This window comes from Ambystoma mexicanum, chromosome 9, assembly GCF_040938575.1.
Source record: "Ambystoma mexicanum isolate Mex_15411 chromosome 9, UKY_AmexF1_1, whole genome shotgun sequence".
Taxonomy (NCBI): Eukaryota; Metazoa; Chordata; class Amphibia; order Caudata; family Ambystomatidae; genus Ambystoma; species Ambystoma mexicanum.
In genome coordinates, this window is record NC_090931.1 from 152,567,851 (window position 1) to 152,591,606 (window position 23,756).

General features: G+C 45.4%; 1 protein-coding gene across 2 annotated transcripts in view; it reads right to left on the reverse strand.

The window, feature by feature from the left end:
* GRIK4 (glutamate ionotropic receptor kainate type subunit 4) overlaps nucleotides 1–23,756 on the reverse strand; it is a 2,031,531-nt gene that overhangs the window by 1,291,914 nt on the left and 715,861 nt on the right. The gene's annotated exons all lie outside the window — the stretch shown is intronic.

Sequence of the window (23,756 nt, forward strand, 5' to 3'; positions counted from 1 at the left end):
ATGTCATGCATGAGTAAGTCATCCAGTCCTGGTGTTATGCTTTGAATTCTGTTTCTTGCCTCGCACAGAACATGGGGAAACTTTACAGCGTGCATATACGTTACTCAATCGGCTGTTTTAAAGTCCATTGTTAGTGAGACTCCTTAAAGCAGCATCTGCAACTAAAGTTTGAATTTGATTGAAACCAGTTCTGTTTTTCTTTGCTTTCAAGGACTTCTATTTGTCCATTCAAAACAGAAAATGCAATAACCGTGAGTCCCAGAATGGAAACAAAGCAGCATTTCATGGGGGCTGCGCCGGCTTGCCATGGCAGAGAGCCACAATGTTCTCTGTGTCCTCCACTTGCTTTCAAAACTAATATGGCAACTGTTGTACTGAACAAGCAAACGCAGGTATTACACCAAATCAACCAGACTTGAGACATTACCTATCATTAGATGGGAAAAGGGGTGTGTAAAGGGGCGGAGGGATTTAATATGTGGGTGGGGCTTCGCGTCAGTTTTTAGTTTGCGCTATTAGGTGGCGCTTAAGCACCACCTATAAGCCAAAAGTATTGCATTGGAGTACAGGTAGGGGGAGATGAGGTGAGGAGGGACACACAGCTTGTGGGTGTTTGGTGATTTAGAAGCCCACTAACTGCCCATGGCCATGCTTATTCCTAATGCCATTGCCACCCACTCCTTGTCCCTCCCCGCCCAAAACACCTCCTGCTGGGATCTCTTTTAGCTCCCTCTATCAAGTAGTAAAATCAAGCTTTAGCCTGTCACTGTTTTTCTAAGCAGTCTGCTGAGAGTTAATGGCTTAATTGCAGCTGATAATGGCTAATGGTGTAATAAAAATAATTAACCAAGTGTTCCTGGAGCTACTTGTTTTACATCTTTTCCTATCACTGATGTCTCCTTAAAAGCAAGCAATGCCAAATCCAACAGTTTTATCTTGAGCTATTAGGTTGGAATTTTCCAGGTACTTAAATCATACGCCTGGGTAATCACTCCATTTTCCCGCTGTTTCCATCTTCTGGACAGGCAGTGCCTTTATATCAGTGCCTAGCAAATGCCTATCCCATGCCAACGCAAGTGCCCAAACTGTTGGCATTGCCAATGCTTGTTTCATTGAGCAATGGGAGCAAGCTTAGTCGATTGCCCCACTGTTGTCCCAGCCCCCTACCAGAAATACCTGTGCAAATCAGCCATGTGCATCAGACAGGTGCATGCATAAAAATGTGGGTGCGAGAAGTGGGAAGGAAAGGCAGACCCTGGACTTTGTAAATCGGGTCCACGGTGGGTGCTTCGCTTTGCCCCGGCTATCTATTTTTCAGGCTAATTGTAATGGACATCAGGTGTTTTAGCATATTCCTGTGCAGGAACGATAGGCTTAGCTCATGAAGCGTCATTCTCATTATATTAAAATGTGCAGGATTGGAGGCACAGGAAAATGATCGCTGGCAGCGTGAAATTGGCTGCGCTGCCAACTGGAAGCGCCTCAGCTGGGAGCGTTGAGGGGGGTTCGCGTTTCACGCCCATTCGGCTCTTGGCATCTCTGCTGCGCCTGCCAGCGGAGGCGGCAAGCTTTGACACCGAGTGGGATGTCTTTGTGGGAAGTGGAAATCCGCTGACTTTGGACCTGGGCTGAAACCACAAGCTCATCTCCCTGGGGCTGTCAGGGAGCTGGCAGCGAAGGGAGTCTCCGGGCCTGCACGCCTGGAGACGCTTGGCTCCCTGACAGCCCCTGAAACCAAGTCATTATGGGGCCTTAATGAAGGAAAAACTCGGCAAGATGCACCCAGGCTGCAGAAGAGGATCGGGGAGGGAAACAGGTCAGGCATTTGGCCAGCGGCATCAAAGGCTCCAGGTCTGGTCTCGTGATGGATCCCCTCCCAGCCAGTTGCCACCTGCACTGTCTCCCTGGCAGCCCTTTCACTCGGGGACTGTTTCTGTATCCCTACAGCCCCTACTAGCACTTGACACCTGATGTCTGCACTTATCTGTGCACTTGCCAGCAGCTGGCCGCACTTTTATTTATTATGTATTGTCATTATTTATTTGACTGTTATCCTAGGTACTGCAATGCCCCTCCCCTTCCCCCCACACGTGTCCCCCTCACCCTGCACTTGCGCAATCTCAATGTCACCTGGCCTAGTGGTATCGCTGTCTCTGTCTTCCCTCTGTTCCCCCTCCCTTGCCTCCTCGCGCCTTGAAACACTTGTGTATAGGCGCGTTATAAAGGCCATATCATATCATATTATTAGGGCGGCCTCCCTGCAGGTGATTACCACACTACGCTCCTCCCTCTCAAGCCAAGGGATGCGCCAATAGAGACAAAACAATTAAAAACTCCCTTTAGCTGAACTAAAGGGCTTGTGAGACTTTCTGCAGCTTCCTCCTCCTATAGTCAGCTGTGTAAAAAGAGGCCTAGTCACTAGAGAGCCACATGTGCACAGCTCATGGTCACATGCAGGACGTGCTGCTCTGGGCTGTGCTCACAAGCCAGGCAAGGCCCACTCTGCTTTTGTTTCTCAGAAATAATGTCAATCACCATCAGTGCTGTGAAGCATGGTAAGAAGCACTACAAAATAATAATAATAATTTGCATTTACATAGCGCTATGAACCCTCAGGCATCTGAGCGCTGCTTATTATTACCCACGGTGTGTGGTTGCGTTAATTTCACCGTAGCCTGTGCGCAGTGTTTATGATTTGGAGCAAAGTGTTTGAGAGAGAGCATCCTTTCAATACTTGGTGACACCGTCTTGTTAGCAATGGCTGTAAAAGTCTTATTTTGTGGCGGTGTTTCTGAGTTTCGAGGCGTTCACAGAGGGGCATGAAGAAGACTATTTAAAAAAAACAAAAAACTAGAACTGTGCTGGGGTCCTATAACGTCCGGGCTGCTGGTGGCATTGCAGACTGTCCCTGTTCTGGGGGGGTGGAGAGAGAGGGCGTAGGGCTTCTAGCTGACACAACTACATAAAAACGTTATGTTGATGTTAAATAGGGGAGCAAGTATGGCGATATTTTATCTGGAAACTAGAATATTAGCAAGAATTCTGGCTGAGACGCTTCTTTGATCAGGACATACTTATCAGCATAGGCCACTGGGGATGGAAGGTACTTATCCTGTACCAGGAAGTGCCTCAGTAGTTGCATGAAGCAACTGAGCTGCTTTAGGGACTCTGCAGTGTGATATTCCATTATTGGATGTCTTCTTATAAATCCAGTACTACAAGTTCCAGAATGCAAAGCAACTCCAGGAATTGACAAGCGCCTCCCACATGAAATGTGGTATACTGGCATGGATGAGGCCCTAAAGGCAACTGTTTTTGCTGCTTGTCCTCAAAAGGACGGGAGTATGTAACACACGGATATGAGGTTCGTTATAACACCATGCAATAAGAACTGATTTTGCAATCCCACAGCTTCATATTTTTGGAGATTTTGTGCAGGGTGGCTGATTTCCATTCAATTGTTTATCCATTTTTTACAGTCAGTAATTTGGGCGTGTTCAGCACGTGGAGCTTCGGAGTTACTACAGCAGACTAGTTTAGGGGTGCTTGTGATGCAGAAAATAGGCTGCTGAAGCAGCTCAGTAGCTTCATGCAACTACTGAGGCGCAAGGCAGGACCCCATGTTAGAAGACCAGCAGAAACGTCACTGCCTTTTATCTGGCCGCGGTCGCTAAAATAAGTAACTCTGAGCTGTATATGGACGAGTACGACCTGTGGCCCAAGTGCCCAAAAAGAAGTAGTGGGACTATTTACTTATTGTTAATTATGGTTATAGCTCAAATAGTGTTCTCATAATATCGTACAAACAAACAAATTCCATAAAGCACAAAGCACTAAAATGCTTAAACCATATAACACATACGTACACATACATGCAGTCATTCCAATCTTCATAATATACATAAATTATAACAATTTGCAAGTCCCATACAATCAATAATCACTAATCCATAATCCGTAATCTGACAAATGATTCTATGGGGTACCACAGTGCCCTTAGAGTGCTTAAAATGTACAGCACCAATAAGCATAAACAGTTGAATTCCAAAGGTGTAGGGTTACCACAAGTCCTTTAAGCAGTCGCGTTTTCAGCAAATGACATACAACCAATAATCTACCCCCAATGAGTACAAGGTAATGCGGAGCGAGTACAACCACCGCCTGGACCATAATTCATAATTCATGGTCAGCAGGGAGACGTCCAAGCACTTGAGAGGGATTTGCAAGTAATCCCCACTGCCCCCTCTTCATATGTTCCCTCCAGATTTTAAAGAAGGCGATGTGCACTGATCTAGGGCCAAACAATATTGCCAAAAAGACTCCGCCTTGATACTGTTGGGGTCGGACACATAGGCCTCAAGCCTGCTCACCTATAAAGGGTTGTGTTCCCTGCACTCGTTGAGTACATGTTGGGCCGTTTCCAATTTACTCGCCAGACCACAGGAGCGACAATTCCTCACCTCTCTCGGGATGCCTTGCTCTATGCCAAGCACCGACACCACCGGCAGTTTGACGACCCTCAAAATTAACAAGAATCTTCGCAACTCAGGAGAAGAGCATAGCATTAGGTAGCTGAGGGGCCCTGAGGTTATAACTGTGGATTAATTGTTCCAGAGTGGTGCTATAGCTAACACGGGTAGCTAGATGGGCATAATTGTTATACCAGTCCCATTGTTTGATTTTGCGTACAGTTCTCCTGGTCAGCTCAGCTTAGCTCCCCTGCAAGACCGGATTCATGCAATCCATGGTAAGATCTTCACATACCAAATAGGAGAGGGTTTCTTGATTAGTGAAGGGGGGCTGCCTGCCCAATATACTCAGCAATGGACAGCTAGGAGACTTAAGTGACTTCAGGTATAATGCGAGAGAGAAGCAAGTCCCAGCTCAAGGCGAATCATTTCAATTGGAACGCTAGGGCCCAACCCCAGCATTTTCCACCAGAATCGTCCCTACAAGGCTCTCAGCCAGGATAAATCCTTCATGCTGATGCTTTCAGCCCATACAGCACTGAAGTACAGAAACATTGCAAATACAGAGTCTGGATACCTTTAAAGGAGAAGCCTGACACCGCTCGTGCACCCCAAAATATCATATTCAATCTCGATATGGCCTTACTTTTTCTCACTTCTCTCAATGCTACATAGTCGGTCTCAGTGGAGAATTACACCCCCAAAAACTTGTAGCTATGTGACTTTTCCTTCCAAAACTAGGGTGGGGATATTCACCCGTTTGTGTGAAAAGTGCATAACCTTGGTCCTATTGTATTTCAGCTCTAATTCATGTTCCCGGGCAAATTTTAGGACAACTCCCAAGGCTCCTTTTAAACCAGCAAAAGAGAGATAAAAAATAATGAGGTTGTCAGCATAAGACAAACATTGGTACACTGACCCCCATAAACATTTGCCCCTTTAAGTTACTTGATAAGTTCAGAAAGATGGATATTGAAAAGAACCAGTGCAAGAGAGCATCCCCGTTTTACGCCCCAATTAGTGCTTATAGGGGGTGATACAGTACCCATGTTGTCGAGCCTGACTTGGACGGAGGTGTTCTCATGCAGGCCCCTAATAGCTTCATTGTTTCCCAAAGTTTTCCCCTGTTGACCATGTCAAAGGCGGCTTCCAAGTCAATCATTGCCACCTACAAACCCAGTTGACCTCTAAACTGTGCCGCCTTTGTCAAATAGTCTAAAAGCCACAAGCATTGGGCTGTACCAGACCCAGCACGGAAACCCATTCTGAAGTCACCAAGTATACAATTAGATTCCACCCAAATTACAAACCTTTCCAGCAATAGGGACGCAAACATGTTGCCTCTGGTAGTGGCTGGTCAGCCCCCGCTCCCCACAAAACCCATTGCCACGCCCCCTCTCATGCACAATACAAATTCCCTATCTGGATCCCTCCTTGCCCCTATTAAACCCCCACCACTGTGTAAAGGCTGAAAGAAACAAAGTGAAAGAAAATGTAAAATACATTTTAAACAACCGCCATTACCTTTATTCATGTTCGGACACAGCATGCAGCTTTATGCACCCCTCCCCTTTCTAATCACCCACAATTCTCACCTCTTTTGGGGCATACTAAAGATTAATGCCATCCCTCCCTGCAACCCATTAACTGCACACACATCCATTCAGGCAGTACTTTCACGTTAAGTTGCTTAAATGCAAAAGAATGCAATCTGATTACTGTGGGAGCAGGGATATGATGAGACTGGGGAACAGGCTTTGTTCCAAGCAGGCCACCGGAAAAATAACAGCAGCCCAGCAGTTCTACGATCCAGCAGGACCCAGGCTCCAATCCCCAGGAAGACAAACGCAAATACGAATGCACCTGCTGATTTAGGGAACGTAGTACAAGTTTCAACGTATTCCTACACTTTCATTATAAAACAAAACCATTCCGGAATGGTTTCATTAAAAAATAAAAGTATAGGAGATGTAAAAGCTAATTTTTAAAAGTAGAGGAGGACCGCTCCCAAAAATTCCTGCCCACTTTGAGCACTGAGTATGACCAATGTTTAGAGTATGACCATCGTACCACTTTAGACGCATTGGGCATCTCAAGAAGCGCAAGGCATTGCTTGGCACTGGAAGTGGCAATGGCTGGCACAGGAAAAGAAGACATCTTAAAGTTCTGTGGCAAGAATGGTTACGCATCCATTCCGCCCTATCCTGCCTTGTCTGATGCCAAAGGGTGATCAGGAGTCTTTCCGAGCAGGATTTCAGGAGAGCATTTAGGCGTCAACGTATGCAATGTAAAGAGGTCTTGTATAGCGCACTTCTGTCACTGTGGTAGCCTCGCTGCACGCGGCGCTGTAGGAAAGGAGGAAGGACCGGGTTAGGGGGAGAGGCAGATGTGATTCAGGTGCTGCTGAGGCTTCCAGACCAGAAGCAGCCGAGCCTGGAGTGTCAGGAAACCTTGCGTCTGGGTCTCATCCAGAAGGAAGTCCAAGATGGATCCGTTGAGGTCAGCACTGGGAGGAGTCCAAGATGGATCTGTTGAGGCCCGCACTGGGAGGAGTCCAAGATAGATCCATTGAGGTCAGCACTGGGAGGAGTCCAAGATAGATCCATTGAGGTCACCACAGGGAGGAGTCCAAGATAGATCCGTTGAGGTCAGCACTGGGAGAAGTCCAAGATGGATCCATTGAGGTCAGCACTGGGAGGAGTCCAAGATTGATCCGTTGAGGTCAGCACTGAGAGGACCAAGTTACCCACTGGTCTGGGGGGAGGGGCAGGGTAATAGCGCGGCAGAAGTGAGCAGTGGCGTTGCTCCGCTAACACAGCATGTTTGTTTGCAGCTGGCTGTCATGTGCTGGCGTTCATTGGGTGAGCAGTGTAAGGTTGAGAGAGATGAACATGTGAGGCAGTAAGAAGGAGGCTGGGATTGGTTAATTTGGGAGAGACATTTGGCTCAAGATTGTTGGTCCGGTGTCTTGGAGTGTTTGGCTGTAGTCTCAGTTGATGGGGGTTCTTGGTGTTCAAGTTCAGTTTAAAGGGCACAGGAAGGCCACCCCGAATGAGTCAGATCTACTGTACTCCGAAATGGATGCGCTGCCCACTAGTCCATTGTACGCTTGCAAATCTATTGGCTAGATTCCATTTAAAGGTTGCCGGGAGATCGACTCAAATGAGTCCGGCCTCTCCCAGTCTTTCACTGATGCATTGTGTTCTGGCATGTTGCGTATTTGCAAAAGTGTTGACCACATTCCATGCAAATGTACCCTGGAAACCAACACAAATGAGTCTGGTCTCCTGTAGTGATTTTGCCTGGCGGTTGGTGGCATGTTCCTGTAACCAGGAAGAGAAGGTTCTGTCTGGCCGATATTGCAGAGGGTGGGCTCCCGTTGCTTGAGGTTTTTTATGTTTCTTCTCATGCCAGTTGAATAGTCTCGTTTTTCAGGGGGTTGTCTGTAGGCACAACATTATGTTGTTTGTGAGGAAGTTGAAAGAAGGCACTCTGGGGCGTTTCTTGTTGAAGCTTCACGCTGTTGATAAGGCCAGAAAACCAAATTAAAAGTCATTGTGGAAAAGAACACACCTATTATCAAGGCACCAAGAGACCATTCTGGTTCTGCCGTGAACTATACTAATGGTAAATGCAATATAATACAATATGGTAAAACAACTCATTAACAGTAGAATCATCAATTACATGGGCTGTACAGCATCATTGTTGCAGGTGCTTGCTACGGTTAACACATTGCAATCATCAGTTACTGCCAAGCAACCACAGCAGCCAGTTACCACGTAATTTCAGCAGACACGTATAGGTAATTAATTTCATCAGCCAATAACGGGAAAGCAAATTTTGCAAGAAAGAAATGTATCCAGTTACTGGGAAACCAACACCCCCAGCAAGTGGCAGGTAAACAACGTAATCAGGCACGTCAGGACACTAAGTACATCAGATAGAAACAGAAGAGCAAGTCCATCAGCAAGTTGCAGGTAAAACACTTTAGCTGCCATTTACAGGAAATGGATTTCACAGAAGGGTACAAGAAAACAATTTCACAGCCAAAAAAACATTTTATAGAGAGATGCAAGAGATTCCAACAGTCAGATACAGGAAATCAACATCAACTCCTATTTATAAAAAAAACAACAATATCAGCAGTCAGGTGAAAGAAACCATTTCCAGCAGTCAGTTACAGGAAATGAATTTCATGTCCTAATACAGAAAAACAATGTCATAGTTGGTTACGGAAAAACATGTTCATAGCCGGTTACAGCAAACAAATCCCAGAAGCCATTTACTTGGAACCAATGTCAACAGCCAGTCACAGGTTAAAAAAAAAAAAAACTAAAAAAAACATTAGCAATTAAATACAGAAAATAAGTTCCTACAGTCAGTTACAGCAATTAAACACATCCATCAGTCAGTTACAAGAAACCAACTTCCGAAGCAAGATGCTAATAACCAATTCTATTGGGTCGATATGGGAAACAAACTCCAGCAGCAAATTACAGTAAACCAATTTCACGGACAAGTACAGTAAGCTAACTTTATAGCTAGTTGCAGGAAATTATGTTCGTAGCTAGTTATGGGAAACCACGTTCATAGGCAGTTACAGAAAACGAATTGCAGCAACTAAGTATCAGTAAAAGGAATTACTAGCTAGTTACAGGTAACCAATTTCATAGCCTATTAGGTAACATATTTCAGAAGCCAGTAAAATCATTTGTTTTGGCAGCAAGCATCCAAGAAATATATTCAGCTGTCAGTTGCAGGTAGTGCAAACAATGTCATTAGCTACTTAGGAATAAGAAAATGAACCTTGAGTTTGCTAATGGCCTACTGGGTACAGAATCGTTCACTGCCTTCTGTTAGGTTCTGAGTAAAGTTCAAGGCAATCTCTTATAGAGATTAGAAGGCCACTCATAGGGACATGAATATAGGTATTAAGGCAGGAGTTGAGCTTCAACCAGATGCTGGCGATCTTCTATGCCAGCCGATTGCCACGTGGGGCCACTGAGTGACACACCACCACAGGTGTCTCACGTGAGATCTCTCGATCTGAGTGAGAGGCACCCTGATGTCATATATGACATGCAAAATCAATCAAAATGAAAAAGAAACTTAAGATGGAGAATGTGGGGAGAATGGGGTGAACGAACAAAACAAATGTTACTGAGTGAAGAGCGTACACAATAATGATTAGCACTGGCAAGCTCAGCAGGTCATCGATTGGAAACCCAGCAGGTCAACAGAGCAGCTCATCCTCCAAAAGTCAACCAACTAGACCTCAACTAGACATCAACAGTGATTGGGGACACTGATGGCAATTCGATGCAATGCATTTCACCAATGCATGAGAAAGGAGAGATCATTGTCACATGTATTGCAGCAGAGACATCTGAAAAATGAGGTGCGGGGCACAGAACAGTCTGGGGTCCCCGCGCCCAGAATGTGATGGAGTGGATGTTAACATTTAAGGGAAACAGCACTAGACAGCACCCTGTATAGTTATTTTTACACATTCAGGGTCGTTTTATAATGAAGTGGAGCATAAAAGGAAAGCATAAAAGCAGTTTACACTTTCTGTTCACGTCCCACGTCACTTTAGAGCTGTCCTCTGGCGTAGGAGGGCATTCCCACCCTTTACCTGCTCCTGCCCACTCACAACACACCCTCCTGGGATCTCTGTGAGCCAGCTACATCATGCAGAAGCATCAACCACATAGGGCCTGCCAGTGTTATTTCTCAGCAGCCTGCTGAGAATTAATAGATTCACTGCTGCTTTCAATGAACCCCGGGTGTATTCAGAATGTTTTATTCAAGCGCGAGATGACATCTCCACTTTGCTTGCCTCCTCCGTTCCATGGGAGCACTTTGTTTTACGCCTGCATGAGCCTTTCAGGCAGTTGTAAAATCAATGGATTCAAATGGAATCCACGCTTCACATTATCACCTGGCAATGAGCAGGAGGATTCCATTGGAATCCCTTATAAAACACCATCTGCAAAGTTTATTAGCAGGCAGGTTTTTTATTTCTCCCAAAGCAGAGAGAAAAAGTGAAGAGGAAAGGCCATTCCACTTTCATTTTGCCTTTACTTTTGCACTTTGTTTTGGGAGTGTTTAAAATTGCAGGCAGGGGATTCAGCAGCACGTAAGAGTAAGCATTTATGTATTTATTTGTTTATTTATTACATTTGTATAGCGCACAAACAGCCCTTGGGCATCGAGGCGCTGTTACTTGTGGGGCACTTAGTTACAGGTTAGGTACAGCTTCAAAATGCATTTACATGTTGTACATTGATACAGTAGGGTACATAGTCAATTTGTAAATACATTTTGAGCTTTATCAAGCGATGCAGGTGATTATGGGGTATATCAGGTGAAGAGCGTAGTTTTCATGGCTTTATGGAATTCCATGAGGTATACCTTGCCTCGGCGGGCCTCTGCGTGCAACTATGGTTTATTTTAAAATGACCTCTCCTTGTCAAACATATTTACCATGTAGGTACAGGAATACGTACACATAGTGGTTGGTTCGAAATCAAAAGTTATTTGCTCATGCGCTAAACCAGGACTGGAACCCAGTAAGAAACTCAGCAGCCTAGCTACTCAAACAAATCAATCTCCTCCAGGGCTGTGGGAAGTTGTGAGATTTCACCTTTGCACAATTTGTGATGTCTATTGCACCAATTTGCCAACTTCACGACATTGCAAAGTTTTACACATGCAGCACTGATTAACCACAAATGAGGTCTTGGGCATAATTAATAGCATGGTAAAGGTTCATAGTCATAATGTCGAAAAAATAATATCGAAATACAAAAATGTCGAAAAAAAAATGTCGAATGTAAAAAAGTCGAAAATACATACATATAATAGGAAAAGTCATAATTTCGAAAAAAAAATGTCGAAAAAAAAATCGTAAACCCAAAACACTTTTTTTTTTTTACCCAGATAGTAACATTTATTATGGGGGGGTCCCCCCCCAAGCCCCCCATCCAAAACCCCTACCCCAACCCCCCCCCTCCTGCCCATCCCCCCCACCCCCCATAGATATACCTTTAATTATTTTAAAAACATCTTTAATATAATATTAAATAATTAATTAATTATTAAAAAAAACATCCCAAACCCCTATCCCCAACCCCCCCCCCATCCTCCCCATCACCCCCACCCCCCACGGAAATACCTTTAATTATTTTTTAAAAAAAAGTTTAATAAAATATTTATTATTAACATATAAAATCGAAAAAAGTCGAAAAAAAGTCGACATTTTTGTTTTTCGACATTTTTGTTTTCGACTAAATATTTTCGACATTTTGTCTTTCGAAATTATTGCATTCGACATAATGACTGGATACCCATGGTAAACAGTGAACTGGAGGAGCTGTGCTGTTTCCCCTCTGCAAAAAGCTGAAAGTTTAAAACAAATTCCACAAACCAGGGAAGTGGGTGCAGAGAAATATTCCTGCAAAACACTATTTGGTGAAATGATTTACTACCAGGTCAAAAAAGAAGATAGAGAAGAGGATGTCTTGCGTTATCCAGCGATAATAGAGGATCCAATTACAGAGAATTCTATAACAGAGAAAAGAAATCAACTTTCAATAAAATAGATATAGGGTGGGTTTAAGGGATAATACGTGTGGGAATGAGGTTGGGGTTTGTTTAAGCACACAGAGAAACAAGGAGCTCAGGGGGGAACCCCCTTCCCCACAAAAACATGTTTTCACTGTTATTGATTTCGCTGAAAAAGCATTCTTTGTCATTCTCTGTCATGTATTCTCTGTAATCACACAGAAGCATGTCATGCGCTACAGGGGGCAGGTTATTCGACTTCCATTTCCTTGTTTTGACTTCCCTGGATGTAATGATGGTCAATGTCCTGGTGACTGGACGAATGTGATGTATCCTTTGATCTTCTCTGTCATCCATACATTTGTTGATGCTGAAACACAAGTGATTCCCAATTGCATGTCTTAGAACGAATTCCTTTTTTCTTGGTCAACCTTTATGCATTTGTTTGTGAGGGGGTGAAAATGTGCAAGTTGGATGCAAATATGGTTTTGTATGTTTTGTTTTCTTCTATACGTTATCGACAACAATCTTCATCAAATGGTATGTTCGTTATATCTTTTTCTAAATGTATTTTTGCTTGTATTATCCTTCGCAAATGGTGTTATCCTTCTCATGTGTGCAATGATTTTTGGTCACAACAAGAATTGGGTGGACATTTTAATCCGCTTAATGATGATGCTGGAAAAAACTTTGCTGTCGGTATATTAAAAGAAAACAAAGAAACTCAACCACTTTGCATGCTTGAAAAGTTAGGAATTTTGCACAATTACGCTGGAAGAAAAATATTTTGCCATTCCTATGCTTCTCCCTTTTGCCATCAACCAGTAACATTTTGCACCAGGTTCAAAATTTCAAGGATGCCTAAAATTAGATTTTTGAAGGTGGACCAACAATTGACCAGCCGTCTCCCTTTTTCCATCAACCAGTTTAATTTTGTATCAGGTTCAAAATTTCAAGGATGCCTAAAATTCGATTTTTGAAGGTGGACCAATGACCGACCACCCGAAAGACGTCCTTGAAAAAATGTTTCATGCTGCACAAGTAGATTATATAAAGCAAAGGACACTTTGAATACCCTTTTGTTATTTTTTTGTTTTTTTGTTATTGATGTCAGAAATTGGTTATTTAAAAAATGAAAGAAATTAATGCTACGGAATACGGTACGGCAATAAAATCAGATAACTGCTGATAAATCGTGGGTAGGGCTTTTCATTTTACATAGTTGCAATGCAATATTTCTTGACATTTTCGAGACATTTGTATCAATTATTGTCTATGAGACAACCATTGTGTTTTTTTTATCTATTAGAGTTTATTAAACTTTTCACATCCAAAATAACAGAAAAAAGAAAAGAAGAAAACCTTCCAAAGTATAAAAGAAGGAGAGAGGGAGATACAATAAAGATGGAAATTTAGCACATTCCTGATAATTCATCCCCTCGGTTTAAAAAAACAAAATTTTAAAATGTCAACAATTTCCCTCAGTTTAAAATGTTTAAAATTGTGGCAATTTCCCTCCATAGCAGGGTTCCAAACATAATGCAGGCGTGATTATTCCCATTCATGAACTCCTTCCACAGCAAGGGCTCCAGGAGAGGTACCATCATCCCTTCGGAATGCAACACACCCACCTTGAGGATATCAATGAAGTACATTCACATAACAGGTGTCTTACAGTTTCCAGTGCCCCCTCCCCACAAAGATTGGCATTTCCTTCTTGCTCTTGGTACCCGATGCCACACCCCCCCTCAATTTCCCTTATTCTAGCTTTGGTAAATTTTAGTTTTAGGTAGTCCAATACCAAGTAATTACCCACCGATTGTTGGATATATGTGGGAGTATCTTTCCTTGTCGTTATGTAGGCCATATATTCTGTGGCAGAGTTTTTTGTACACAAATTCACTAGAAGCTGTTCTTGGCCGTAACTAGTCAAAATATCTTTCATGGTTTTCTTGAAATGGTGAACAGGGGATCCTAACAGTTTCCCTGGAGGCAGTTTTATCCATGTATTAGCCGTCATACAGATTTCAAACAAATTGCTAGTTGGCATCAAGGTGGCTCTGGTCTTATAAATGTCAAATATCAAGGCCAGGAGGGATTCATCCGAAGCGTTAGACATCTTCCACAGTATAGATAAATGTCTCAGATAGATTCTACACTGAAAAGGCATTACATTATACTGCAGTAGCACCATCTCAAGTGCAGTGTGTTGGGGAAGGCGTTAGAGACTCTTCAATGAAAGCCTTTCTAATTTACCCAACTCATCTACAATTGAAAGAAACCAAGTTTCAGCACCATATAGTGCAAGTGATGCCAATCTGGCCCAGTAGAACCGGGCCCGTATGCCAGTGGAGAATCCCCCGCCCTTCTGGACAAAGGATCAAATACCTCCAAGGGTCGTAGTGATGCTTAATCCATGTGATCCATGTGAGTAGTACCACTCAACCTACTATCAAGAAACAGACCCAAATACTTATAGAAGGATACCACCTCTAGAGTGTGCCCACCTATCTCCTATCTCCTGATTTTTCTCCTCCACCGCCGATTATCAAATATCATGAATTTAGTTTTGGAGATGTTTATGACAGGGGAGTTACCATCAGCATAGGTTTTCAAACTATTCAAGAACAGTTGTAATCCACCAGCGGTGAGGTCTAAGATAGCAAGATCGTCCACATATCCCAACCACTGGATTGATGTCGACCCTAAGTTTACGTGAATTGCTGCAGTGGAACCCATTAAACAACCATTTAGGAAGTGTCATTATTGGAAGTCATTTTGAGAACATAACAATAGAAAAATGCCATTTACAAACCTTACTGCACAACATTACTGATAGTAAAGAAACAAACTAAAAATGGTAAAAGAGAAAATGAAGGAAAACATCCAGGCATATATTCTCCCAGTGCTTTGCAGAAGTCGGACTACTTTGCAGCAGATAGATTACTTGGAGGCAGTCGGATCACTTTGTGGCCAGCGGATCACTTGTGTCAATTGGATCCCTTTGCGGCAGGGTAAAGTACCTCAAGCTGCTGATTCCCTGGTAAGGACCTACATTTCATGTTAAAGAAATTAAAATGACGTACGAGTGGGTACCATGCACATGAAGGTCAAGGAAGGCCAACAGTGGGTGGACACAGAGGTTATGTGGGCCTTGAGGGATGCTCTGGATCACATCAGTATAGGTGCATCACAGATGTGTTGGGGGAGGGCGAAGAATGCTCCACAGTTGGGACAATTGCAGTGGAGAAGCTTCTTTCACATGGGTATTGGCCCTTGGGATATTCCAGGGGTTGGCCTGAGCGGAGCACAGGGGTTGTGTGGGGTAATAGCATTCGACCTTGACCTTTTCGGATGCACACACTTCCAGGATTCGGACTGTGGGACTAAATGTGGCCTGCCTTGGTAGATAATGGGAGTTCTCCTTAAGTGTGAGTAGGTATGGCATCTCTTTTTAAGTACAAATCTGCAGTGAGATGCCGCATTTTGATACCTGAGAATTTGGAGGTGGTGAGGCCTTCATTGCAGGCAATGCTGTAATCAAGGCGAGAGTTCACTTGGGGAACCAGCGACCGTAGGGTGGTTATGTGGGAGGACATATAGAAGGATGGGTTTCGGTAGATTTAGCTGGTAATGGGATGACCTCCCCACCTCACCCAATGCATCCAATGTACCCACTTAGCAGTTGCGTCTAAGATCAGCATTTTAGGTTTCTCTAGTGGGTGTATGTGGTGTGTGAACTTGTGGTCTAGCACCTTTGGGCGTTCTCATGCGCAGATTGGGATTACCATAATAAATGATCTCAAACCCAAATAACTGGACAGACTCAAAGAATATGGCAACATACCACTTTATTATCAGTTGAATAAAGTAGGGAAACCTGGCAAACAACAAATCGTAGTCCACATACTCTCAACCACATTTCAATTACACAAAGGCTTTATATCTCAATGTACGTCCGCTATGACATCATCCTATGTGACAAATAATGAAACCTATTGGATGAAGGGATTGGTTAGGGAAACATATCTACTTATAGTTTCCATGAGTGTTAGTTACATAATTGGCTGCCCTTTATCTGGTAGGCACGCCATGAACAACCTCCAATTACATATAATACAAATTATACCAGCAAAACAGCAGTGGATTGGCTTCTGCAACAATGTATGCTCACCATTGCAAAGGCTCTCATGACTGGTTGGCATTCTCTACCAACCTTAGACATTCAGCTCGTTAGCAGCATGTAAGCAACACGAAACTCAGGTGCAGGGACTGCCCACTTGCCCAATTAGTCTACCATCTTTCATCAGCCAAGCCTTCAGCTAAGGCCTCTTCTTTGGACTTGACCTTGCTGAATGTTCTCTTCTCTGGAACTTTAACGGGAGTTAAGGTACATCGTTATCTTCACCTGGAGCTTATGACTAGGCCTTGCTTTCTGGTCTTGCACCACTTGTGAAGACCTTGATTTTGTCCATCTCGCCTTGCTATTTAGTGCTATTTGATTCAATTGTGTCGTGTGTCATTACCCTCTTTGGCCTCTGGAGACTTGGTTGCTCCGCCTCACATATGCTTTCTTCTTCTTTAATCGTCAATATTTGGCATTCACAAATGTCGCTCATTACTTAATCTAAGAGAAACATGACCTCCGTACATTGCTTATCCTCGTTGACTCCCTTTGTACTCTACAGTTGCTTCTTGCTGTGGCATCCTTGATCTCTGGCCAACAGCTATTCTTTGTTGGTGTGCAAAATCCCTTCGCCTTCGTCTGTCAGCTATGCATCCCTGGTCTCGCTCCTTCAAGCTTTTCACGTACTAGTATATAAAACAGACATCTATCTTTTCACCATATTGCCGCTTTACCCACGTTATATTTTCTACTGCATCAAGCTTCTATGTGACTGATCTACCTTGTGTTTCTGCGTATTTATATTTACTATTCATCTGGTTACTTATCTTCTTTGTATATATGTTTTTTTCCCCATATTTAAGTTTACTTTGCTTCTTCTCATATCGTTTTGGTGCGTCATTGTGTCTTCACCTTATGACTCATTTTGCACCTGTCAAATTTCCTTTACAGCTCTTTGATATTCAATGGTGTCTGCAAATCTCCTACTATCACTTCAGTTCTAGGGTACATTAAGTATGGTTGTCTGAGTGCATAACGTCTCTCATACACTCGATGCAGTATTGGAATTATACCTGTTTCTTATTCTTCAACCAATATGTCGGAGGTGAGGGGCGTGTCCCATCAATGACGTATATGTCTGCTTCTCCACAAACCAATGACAATGGCTGGACTGTGGAGACGGGCAGAGCCTCTAGTTGGCACCCAGAGAGACTTGTGCAGGTGAAGTACCAATGCTGCACTAGATTTTTGTATGATTTATTCCTGGTAGGGACCTGCGTTCTGAAAAATTTGGGGTGCAGTGTGAGTCTATCCCACTTACAATGAAGCACTGTGGCCTAGCCTCTATGCAGAGGGTGCTTCTCTCAATGCGCTATGTCGTGGCTGTGAAACAGCGCTCACTACCCAAGGTGTCTGCATCAAAGTGCTCTGCACTAGCTTTGCATGACCCAGGGGAACGGACGCTGCTTCAAAGCCAGGAGAACACTCATTTATTCCAGTACCCACCAATTCATTCTCTGTAGGACCGAACAAATTAGGGCAAGCAGCAATGAAGATGCTCGTCTGAAGTAGTGAACGCAGAGTGCCTCGATGTGAAGCATATGCCTTGGAAGCTTTTGGGAGGAACGAGGCTAGGGGTGCGGGAGGGAGACGGGCAGAGGTGCATTGGGAATGAAAAGAGGCCATGGAAATAATTTCCAACGTGGACCCCATAGGGCACCAGGAAAATTTCCAGTGTTCCCTGTAGGCCAGTCCACCCTGGAGACGGGGCAGGACCCCTCTGAGTCTATAGAGGAGAAAAATGTATGTGCGGTGATTGAGGTTTGCTTGACGGTTGATCTAACAAAATCCAAAGGGAGGTTTTTGGCTGCTTCTTGGGAGGGTGAAAAGCATTGGCAGGAAATGGACACCCTCCAAATGAGGGTAGGTTGACAGAGCAGGAGTCAGAGCGGGACAGGACTTCTGTTGAAAGTCACTCTTCATATGGAAGGCAGAGGTTTTTTCGCGCTCTGTAACACTTGTGCACGAGCGCAATAGACATAAAATAACAATATCAATATCAAAGAGGTTGCCCTGGTTTAGGATCAAACGTATATTCAGAATGAACCTAAGAAAACTGTGATCAAAATCAGAGGGGGAGGGGTTCAGCGGCCTCGCTGGATTTATTAGGGTCTCCATATGTATTTTTTTTAAATGTTTTTATTGTGAATTAGTGTATCATAGTAAACGTTACGCATAAAAATCAATTAAAATTCCTATTACAATAACAATATTGCAATATGTATTTGAAAGCCTCTATATCTCAATCGAGGCTGGACCCCTGCGCGATTGCCCACCTCCACCTGTGCGGCACTAGTTCAGCTTATTGTGGCAACACAATGCTGGGAGTGGCACTCCAGTGGGATAAGCCTGGAAGTGTTCTAGTGCTGGGAAGCAGTGCAGGGTTACCATAATAACAAGAAACCAACCTTCTTCCCGCCCCGTCCTCCCCGTCCTCCCTTCCTGAATGGTTATTGTTTCCAAGAATAAAGAGACCCAAAGCAGGTAAGGTGGAAAATTCGGCCGCAAGATTTATTAGACAATAAGCTATGCATAAAAACCAACTAACAAAAACAGAAATGATAAGAACAATTTGGGGAACTGGGATCAGGAGAGCGAGGACCCTGCTCCAACGTAGGGGCAACTCGAGGCTGATCCCTGCCGCCCTTCAAACATAAGCTCGCGACAATTCTTGGACCAGGCATTGAGCAGTGTCCTGTTTCATGTTTACCATTTTTCCCGTGTTTTGTCCAGCCATTTTTGTTTTTCACTGCCTCTCTTTGAGGCCTTAGCTCTGTTTCATCTTTCTGCCCATTCCTTATGTACTTTTGCTTTTGTTTTTTTTTGTTTTATTTTACTTTGCCTTTTTTGCACAGCTTTAGGGCTGCATCTTGATCGCTTTATTTCCTTTATTTAAATATATTTGCCCTGATTGCTGCTTTTTACACCTTGGCCCTCTTTGGGGTTGGTGCGAGGTTTTTCTTTGGTCCAGTGCGTATCTGCTCCGTGCAGCGAGGGGAAGATGTGTGAGAGGCAGTCACGTTTTTTGTTATTTCAAAGGCCCTGTGCCTCCCATCAGTCTGGATGGAAGGGTGGTCTTCGGATCTTGGTGTGAGGGGCTGGGACCTCCTATATGACAGGTGGGTGTCAGCTGTCCCAGCCACCTTCTAGCAGACCTGAGAGCCCAATTGTCTGGGTTGCCTTTCTCTTGCTCGGCCTGATTGCCTCCCTGCACACCTGGGTGCACGGGAAATGCACCTGCCAGGTGCTGCCCTTTTGGGGGAAGAAGGCTTTCTACCTACAAGCCCACCTTCCACCTTATACCTCTGGGCCTTCCCCCTCCGGGAGCCCCTGGGAACTGTACTGTGTATAAGGTAGTCCCTAGGCACTGGGGCTAGTTGCCACTCCCCCCCCGCCCACAAGCAGGAGTGCAGTGGCGTGTTGCAGAAGGGCCCAGAGGCATCCGGGGAACGAGTCTCCAGCCCTAACCTCGATCAGAAAATACCACCGCAAAACAAGAGGGAAGCAAACCCCAGAAGCAGGGGAATAGAAACCACAGGTCTCGTGCAACGTGCCAATCTGCCCCCCTACCGGTGGGGGGAGGCACGGGAAAATGACTCGGAACTGTTGCGAGAAAGACCGGCGAAAACGATGGCTCGGTGGCGTTAGAATACACAGCACGTCCCTAGACGCAGCCAGCTCCTGGCTCCCTCGCCGTGTGACCTCATGAGAGTGGGAGCTCCCCCCAGTTCCGGGGCCCTTGCGCACCGGCGCGGCCATGGAAACTTCCAGCACGAGCCGAGCGGGGGTACTCGCAGACACTGTGTGCTGTGTTGACTCTCATTAAGGCTGCGGGCATCAAAGGACGGCGCCGCGGCGGCAGCCTTCGGCCTGCTTTCATAGTCCTATTTTAATTCTGCTTGCCGCCGTTAACACCGCTGCCCTTAAAGCGAGCGTTTTGCAGCTTCTCTTGTTTATCGTCGGCTCTGTTGCTCCTATTAATATTTCATGTCTCTGGAGTAAAGTCGTTCTCCACCATAACAAGGCCTGCTGCAGCATTAATGAGGGAGCATGCGGTGTTAACCCTGCAGCTGCCAAAGGATGGACACCCGTGGCAGCACTGCAGCCGTTCCCTCTCTGGGGCACCCTTGCATAACAAAGCATAACAGGTATGTTTGTAAAGCGCACGTTCAGCCCCAAAGGGGCACCTTGGCACTAATAATAGATGTTCATTGTTACCCAAGTTAATGGTACTCATGGCAGCCTGCACCCTTGCCATGCCAGCAACTCTGTACCATAGGCACTGCTGCTACCTGGGCCTTTCACCTGGCAGCAGCTTGACAACAGAGGCCTCTTGCAGCCTGCACCCTTGCCATACCAGGAACTCTATACCAGGGACACTGCTGCTACCTGAACCTTTCACCTGGCAGCAGCTTGACAACAGAGGCCCCTTGGAGCCTGCATTCCTGATTTACCAGGAACTCTGTACCATGGGCACTGCTGCTACCTGAGCCTTTCACCTGGCAGCAGCTTGACAACAGAGGCCCCTTGGAGCCTGCATTCCTGACTTACCAGGAACTCTGTACCATGGGCACTGCTGCTACCTGAGCCTTTCACCTGGCAGCAGCTTGACAACAGAGGCCTCTTGCAGCCTGCACCCTTGCCATACCAGGAACTCTATACCAGGGACACTGCTGCTACCTGAACCTTTCACCTGGCAGCAGCTTGACAACAGAGGCCCCTTGGAGCCTGCATTCCTGACTTACCAGGAACTCTGTACCATGGGCACTGCTGCTACCTGAACCTTTCACCTGGCAGCAGCTTGACAACAGAGGCCCCTTGGAGCCTGCATTCCTGACTTACCAGGAACTCTGTACCATGGGCACTGCTGCTACCTGAGCCTTTCACCTGGCAGCAGCTTGACAACAGAGGCCTCTTGCAGCCTGCACCCTTGCCATACCAGGAACTCTATACCAGGGACACTGCTGCTACCTGAACCTTTCACCTGGCAGCAGCTTGACAACAGAGGCCCCTTGGAGCCTGCATTCCTGACTTACCAGGAACTCTGTACCATGGGCACTGCTGCTACCTGAACCTATCACCTGGCAGCAGCTTGACAACAGAGGCCCATTGGAGCCTGCATTCCTGACTTACCAGGAACTCTGTACCATGGGCACTGCTGCTAACTGAGCCTTTCACCTGGCAGCAGCTTGACAACAGAGGCCACTTGCAGCCTACATTCTTGACTTACCAGGAACTCTATACCAGGCACATTTTTGCTACCAGAGCCTTTCACCTGGCAGCAGCTTGACAACAGAGACTCCTTGCAGCTTGCATTCTTGATTTACCAGGAACTCTGTACCATGGGCACTGCTGCTACCTGAGCCTTTCACCTGGCAGCAGCTTGACAACAGAGGCCCCTTGGAGCCTGCATTCCTGACTTACCAGGAACTCTGTACCATGGGCACTGCTGCTACCTGGGCCTTTCACCTGGCAGCAGCTTGACAACAGAGGCCTCTTGCAGCCTGCACCCTTGCCATACCAGGAACTCTATACCAGGGACACTGCTGCTACCTGAACCTTTCACCTGGCAGCAGCTTGACAACAGAGGCCTCTTGCAGCCTGCACCCTTGCCATACCAGGAACTCTATACCAGGGACACTGCTGCTACCTGAACCTTTCACCTGGCAGCAGCTTGACAACAGAGGCCCCTTGGAGCCTGCATTCCTGACTTACCAGGAACTCTGTACAATGGGCACTGCTGCTAACTGAGCCTTTCACCTGGCAGAAGCTTGAGAACAGAGGCCACTTGCAGCCTACATTCTTGACTTACCAGGAACTCTATACCATGCACATTTTTGCTACCAGAGCCTTTCACCTGGCAGCAGCTTGACAACAGAGACTCCTTGCAGCTTGCATTCTTGATTTACCAGGAACTCTGTACCAGGGCACTGGTGCTACCTGAGCCTTCTCACCTGTCAGGGGCTTGACAATAGATGGACCCTTGCAGTGTGTACCCTACTCCTCCCTGGATTTGTTCAAAAGGGACATCTCTGTTACCTGAACCCTTCACCTGTCAGATGCTTGGCTGTCACACCACTGCAGTCCGCACCTTTGATCTACCAGGATCTGCACACCATGGGCAGGATGATTGAACCCATCACCTGCCAGAAGCCTGATCAACAACACCATTGCAGTTTTTGCACCCTTCATAAACCCGAATCTGTGCACCAGGGACATTGCTTCTATCTCAACCGTTCCCCTGTCAAGAGCTTGTCAACAAACACCATTGCTGTCTGCGCCCTTCACCCACCAGGAGCTGTATACGAGACACATCACGGCCACCTGAGCCCTTTACCCGTCAGAAGCTTGACACAATGGCACCCCTGCAGTCTGCACCTTTCACCTGCTAGGAGGTGTGCACGAGACACATCACGGTTACCTGAGCCCTTTACCCGTCAGAAGCTTGACACATTGGCACCCTTGCAGTTTGCACCTTTCCCCTGCCAGGAGGTGTGCACGAGACACATCACGGCTACCTGAGCCCTTTACCCGCCAGAAGCTTGACACGTTGGTACCCTTGTAGTTTGCACCTTTCACCTGCCAGGAGGTGTGCACAAGAAGCACCACTGCCACTTAAACACTTTATATGTCAGACGCTTGACAAAACAGCATCCTTGCAGTCTGCATCTCTCGCCCTCCAGGAGCTGTGCATGAGACACATCACGGCCACCTGAGCCCTTTTCCTGTTACAATAATATCGAATTTTATATCTATTTTTTATATAGCGCTACACACCCTTGGGTCTCAGAGCGTTGGAATAACAGATGACATTATTATCCCAGAGAGTGGTATTGAGAGGCAAGTGAATGCATCATTCATAGCATCAGTTACTCCCCAGCTTCCAGATAGCAAAAGCAAAAGGAGTACATCATCTACGGCGTATGCCCCTTCCCCACCACAGTACCGCTAGAGCGAGAGATGCTACTCACTAAGACAACCCTACTGGACTTATCCTGGAACAATCGTAGAAGAGAAGGATCTGCAAACTGGAAGAAATGAGCATGCTGTAACTGAAGGAGGGAGCAAGTAACATCATTGCCAAACTGACACACGCAAACGCACCAGACATGAAGCAGATATGCACTCACCATGAAGATACACAGACATTAGGTCAAACTTGCATTTAGACATGAAGGATGTTAGCTGCACCAATAGACACTAGACACATATAGTAATCAACATATCCCCCGAAACGGAAGACGCACGAGAATACATATAAAGCTTGCCAAACGCAGAAACACAACTGTAACAAATGACCATTTTGGTGAAAATGGGAGGCGCAGCCACATTAGGGTGAATGGGAAATGTCAAAGGATCCTCGAAGCTAAAGAGAGATTTGGTTTGCTGAATTAGCTGAAAATACAGACGCGTGCATGCTAAACAGCAGCTGCACAGCCCCCTCCGAGGTTACTGCGAAAAGGGAGGTTTGGGTAGCTCTGAAGAGAACAGAAGATAATAATTCCAAAGCGTCAAGCATATTTCTCTTAGAT